This window comes from Mirounga angustirostris, unplaced genomic scaffold, assembly GCF_029215605.1.
Source record: "Mirounga angustirostris isolate CCGP_5_RB_7025 unplaced genomic scaffold, mMirAng1.0.hap1 SCAF_9, whole genome shotgun sequence".
Taxonomy (NCBI): domain Eukaryota; kingdom Metazoa; phylum Chordata; class Mammalia; order Carnivora; family Phocidae; genus Mirounga; species Mirounga angustirostris.
Window position 1 is genome coordinate 33,946,958 of NW_026991717.1, and position 5,635 is coordinate 33,952,592.

Consider the following 5,635-nt stretch of genomic DNA (forward strand, 5'->3'; position numbering starts at 1 on the left):
ACTTTCTTACACCATACACAAAAATTAACTCAAAATGGATTAAAGACCTAAATTTGAGACTTGAAACCATAAAAATCCTAGGAGAGAGCACAGACAGTAACTTCTCTGACATTGGCCATAGCAATATTTTTCAAGCTATGTCTCCTGAGGCAAGAGAAACAAAAACAAAAATAAACTAACGGCGGGACTACATCAAAATAAAAACTTCTGCACAGAAAAAGAAACAACCAATAAAACTAAAAGATAACCTATAGAATGGGCAAAGATATTTGCAAATGACATACCTGATAAAGGGTTAATATCCAAAATATATAAAGAACTTATACAATTCAACACCAAAAAAACAAATAATCCAATTAAAAAGTGGGCAGAAGACATGAATAGACATTTCTCCAAAGACATACAGATGGCCAACAGACACATGAAAAGATGCTCAACATCACTCATCATCAGGGAAATGCAAATTAAAACCACAATGAGCTATCCCCTCACACCTGTCAGAATGGCTAAAATCAAAAACACAAGAAACAACAAGTTTTTACAAGGATGCGGAGAAAAAGGAACCCTCTAGCACTATTGATGGGAATGCAAACTAGTGCAGCCACTATGGAAGAAGTACGGAGGTTCCTCAAAAAATTAAAAATAGAATTACCATATGATCTAGTAATTCCACTACTGGGTATTTACCCCCAAAATACAGAAACACTAGTTCAAAAAGATATATGCACCCCTATGTTTATTGCAAAATTATTTAAAATTATGGAAGCATCCCAAGTGTCCATCGATAGATGGATGGATAAAGAAGATGTGGTGTATATGTATACAGTGAAATATTATTCAGCCATAAAAAAGAATGAAATCTTGCCATTGGCAACAACATGTTGGAGCTAGAGAGTATAAACCTAAGTCAAGTAAGTCAGAGAAAGACAAATACCAAGTGATTTCACTCATATGTGGAATTTAAGAAACAAAACAACCAAACAAAGAAAAAAAGAGACAAACCAAAAAACAGACTCTAAACTATAGAGAACAGACTGATAATTACCAGAGGGGAGGGGGGTGGGGGGGTGGATGAAACAGGTGAAAAGGAGTAAAGAGTACACTTATCATGAGTCTGAGTAATGTATAGAATTGTTGAATCACTGTATTGTATCCCTAAAGCTAATTTAACGCTGTATGTTAACTATACTGGAATTAAAAAAAAAAAAAAAAAAAAAACTTTCAGCAAATTGGAGAAGAGAGGTTTTCAACTTGATAAAAAAAAGATCTATGGAAAACCTACAGCTAATATCATTTAATGGTGATAAACAGAATGCTCTCCCCCTAAGAACAAGAAGGCAAGGCTGCCTGTTCTTAATACTTCCCATCATTATATTGGAGGTTCTAGCCAGGGCAATTTAGGCAAAGAAAAGAAGCAAAGGGCACCCAGCCTTTATTCACAGATGATGTGATCTCCTATGTAGAAAATCTAATGGAATTTACCCCCAAAAAAGCTATTAGAATCAATAAGTAAGTTTGCAAAGTTACAGGATACACGATCAATAAACCAAAATCAATTATATTTCTAGATACCAGCAATGATCAAACAGAAGTTGAAAATACCATTTACAGTAGCATAACCAAATATGAAATACTTAGGGAAAAAATCTGACAAAAGATGTAAGAGACCTAAACACTGAAACTACAAAACATTGCTAAAAAATTTAAAGAAGACCTAAAAAAAATGGAGAGATACACTGTGCTCATGAGTTGGTTGATTCAATAAGGCATTAATTTTTCCCAAAATTTTTTATAGATTCAATGCAATCCCAATCAAAATACCAGCAGCATTTTTTATAGAAATTGACAAGCTGGTTCTAAAATTCATATTGAAATACAACAGATCTAGAAGAGCTGAACAAATATGTAAGAGAAGAAAGAAATGGGAGGACTAACACTGACTAATTTTAAGACTTACTATATAGTTATCAAGATAAGCATTGCTGTAAAGACAGACAAATAAATCACTGAAACAAAAAGGTAGAAGCTAGCAATGGTACAAAGGCAATTCAGTGGAGGAAATGATACAGGACCAATGGCTCTGTATTTGCAAGAACATGAACTTCATTTACAAAATTAACTCAAAATGAATCATGGATCAAAATATAAACACTAAAACTATAAAACTTCTAGAAGAAAACATAGGATAAAATCTTAGTGACCTTAGATTAGGCAAAGATTTTTTAGGTATGACACCAAAGGTACAATCTGTAAAAGAAAAATTGATAAATTGGACTTCATCAAAATTTCTGCTCTTTGAAGATGCTGTTAAAAGAATAACAGGTAAACCACAGACTGAAAGACAGTATCTTCAAATCATGTACCTGCTAAGGACATGTGTTTGGAATACACAAAGAGCTCTCAAAACTAAATAAGAAAACAAACAACCTAACCAAAAAGAGGCAAAAGAATTGAAAAAACACTTCACCAAAGAATACATATGGAGAGCAAATAGTCACAAGAAGATTTTCAACATCATTAATCATTAGGTAAGTGCAAATTAAAACCACAGTAAGATATCACTACACAGCTATTTAAATTGCTAAAGTAAAAAAGACTGCCTATACCAAGGATTGCCAGTGGGATTGTAAAATAGTGCAACCACTTTGTGTAAAGAGCTTGTTATTTTTTTTAAAGGTAAATATGTAGCTACCAAATGTTCCAGCCTTTTCAATTCTAAATAGTCACTCAAGAGAATGAAAGCATATCTCTATACAAAGGCTTATAGATAAATGTTCATAACAAATTTATTTGTAATAGCCAAAAACTAAATTACTCAAATGTCCATCAACATGTGAATGAATAAACAAATTGTGGTATATCCACAAAATGGAATACTCCTCAGTAATTAAAAAAAAAGGACTGTTGATAGATGCAACATACATAAATCTCAACATAATTATGCTGAGTGAAAGTTGAAAGATTTCTTATTTACATAAAATCCTAGAAAATGCAAACTAACCTATAGTGACAGAAAGCAGATCAATGATTGCCTTGTATGATAGGCAGTCTCTAAATGGCTCCCTGTGATTGCTGCATCCTAGTATTTACACCCTTGTGTAATTCCTTCCCCTAGAGAATAGGCTAGACCTAGTGACTCACTATAAATGAACAAAATATGGCAAAAATGATGAGATTTCACTTCTGAGATTAGGTTATAAAGAGATGGTAACTTCCAGCTTGCTTACTTTCTCTACCATGCTCTCTGTCTCTCTCTCTCTGTCTCTCTCTCTCTCTCTGCCTCTCTCTCTCTCTCTCTCTCATGAAATCAGCTGCCATGTTGAGCTGCCCTAAGGAGAGGACAAGGAACTCAGTGAGGCCTCCAGACAAGAGGCAAGGAACTCAGTGAGGCCTCCAGACAAGAGCTAATAAGAATCTGAAGTCTCTGGTTCAACAGCTTATGAGGAACTGAATCCTGCCAAAACCATGTAAGTGAGCTTGGATGTGGATCTTCCCCTGGTCCAGCTGTCAGATGAGACCACAGCCCTGGACAACACATTGGTTACAACCTTGGGAGAGACCTTTTGGCAGAGGCACTCAGGCAAGTTGTGCCCAGATTCCTGACCTCCAGAAAATGAGAGATGATAAATTGTTGTTTTAAGCTGGTTAGTGGTAGGGTTATTTGTTACACAACAATAAATAACTAATACATTTGTAGCTTGGGGGTGGAGGGCAGGTGTGAGAGGCAGGAGAGGAGGATTGCAAATGGGCACAAAGAAACTTTGAGGAGTGATGGATACGTTCATTATCTTAAGTGTTATGATGGTTTCATGGATGTATAAATATGTCAAAACTTGTTAATTTATACACTTCCAAAATGTGCCATTCATTATATGCAAATTAAATTTCAATGAAGCTGTTTTTTTTTAAAGGTTGCTGTGAGGTCAACCAAGAAGAGGACTAAGAATTCATCAGTGGATTTGGGTAACATGGAAATCATCAATTTAGGACAACTTACCATCTGGATTTACCCAGGACTGAGGTGGTTCCTGGCATGTGGGACTTTCCGTTTTAAAATCTGAGAAAGTTCCAGACATATAGAGAGTTGATTCCCCTACTGATAACGCTAACAAGAATGATAGGGGCACCCATTATGGAAGTCACTGCCAACCTTGTCGAAGGCTGTCTCAGTGAAATGATGGGGACAGAAGGCTCTTGGAATAGTTCAGGAGTGATGGCAGAAGAACCAGGGAAACTGATATAGACAACTCTTTTGAGGAGTTTTGTTGCAGCAGCAAGGAGGGAATTGTGTAGCCGCAGCAGAAGCTGTAAGTCAAGGGAGAGGTAAGTTCTAAGGTGGGAGTCACTGCAGCCTGTTTGTGTGCTAATGGAAGTCCATACTCTAGTGGAGAGGAAACTTTTGGTGATACTGCACCACACAGGAAAGAGACCCTTGCCAGAGAAATGCCTTCCAGTAGGTGAGACTTGCTTGTTAAAGCAGTTTCCACAAGTGGCCTGAGGCTCCCTGCCAGGCCACAGGGGCTCCCCCAATGGGCCAGGGTGACCCAAGAATGCAAAGTCTTTCTTCAATTCCTACAGTCAAGTGACTCATGCTTCTTTCTATAGATTCTCATATTTTGGAACAACTAAGAGTTACTTACTAGTAACCTAGTGAGTGAGTCAGGGAAGTTTGGTAAAAAGTGCTATTCATAAACTGAAATGACCCAGGACTCTGACTGTGTCCTTTACTAAGAAGTCTGGCTGCCATGCAACACTTAGCAATGTTATCAAACTCTTCCCCTGCATGCACACTTGCAGATGGTTAGAATTTCACAATTTTCGGAAGGATGTGTGGTCAGTACATCAGTGTTACCCTGAACTGACTGTGTTTTTTCATTACTGATGGCCTCGCTATTTTTATTACAAAGGTCTCTTTTAGTACAGCTTTAACATTATCCACTTAGCTTTTTGTGGGTTGTTAGGTTAATTTCACAGTCTATAGTGATCCAGATTTGCATCAATAATTTTTAACTTATAATTTTCCTATAATAGGCTCCAAGACCACAGAAGTTTGGTGTTCAGATATGAATCACTCCCATCCCTATTGTTTATGGAGGAACATGTCATGTGTGAAGGCTGCTTGTGAATATGGGCTATGTTACTAAGTAAAATAAAACTGAGTTATTTTTCAGTTTTTAGGAAATTGTTTATAGTAGAAAAATCTATTAGGCATGTTCACATTTTTCTAAAGTAACTAAAAAGTGAATCATTTCTATTGCTAGCAACATAATAAATTCAACTTGTTTTATTTCTTCCTTTTCTTGAGTTTTTTTCCCTAATGGCAACTCGAGGGCAAGGGAGAGCACAAAGCTATGTATCCTGCCTGTGGATGTCACAATCGAAAGGTTCAGGAGCCCCAGTTATAGAGGGCTTTTTCAGGGCTTCTCAGGACAGGCCTTTGTGCCAGCACAGGCAGAGTTTACAGCTCCCCAAACCATGCCAGCTATAATTCCAAGCTGGCCCCCATGAGCATCCACAGGTCATTCATTCTTCTTAAGGACCAGCCCAGAGAACACTGGCTTTGCTGCACAGAAGCAACATCCCACTTTTCTGGACTGTGTCTTCCCTTTTTTTTCTTTTCTCCTTTGGCTTCTCT

General features: G+C 37.1%; 1 long non-coding RNA gene across 1 annotated transcript; it reads left to right on the top strand.

Moving 5' to 3' along the window:
• Window positions 1–3,248: 3,248 nt before the first annotated feature.
• Window positions 3,249–5,287, top strand: LOC123862307 (uncharacterized). Its single transcript, XR_006795189.1, has 3 exons — window positions 3,249–3,467; window positions 3,912–3,963; window positions 5,032–5,287. It is a non-coding gene; the product is annotated as an uncharacterized LOC123862307 (long non-coding RNA).
• Window positions 5,288–5,635: the final 348 nt, after the last annotated feature.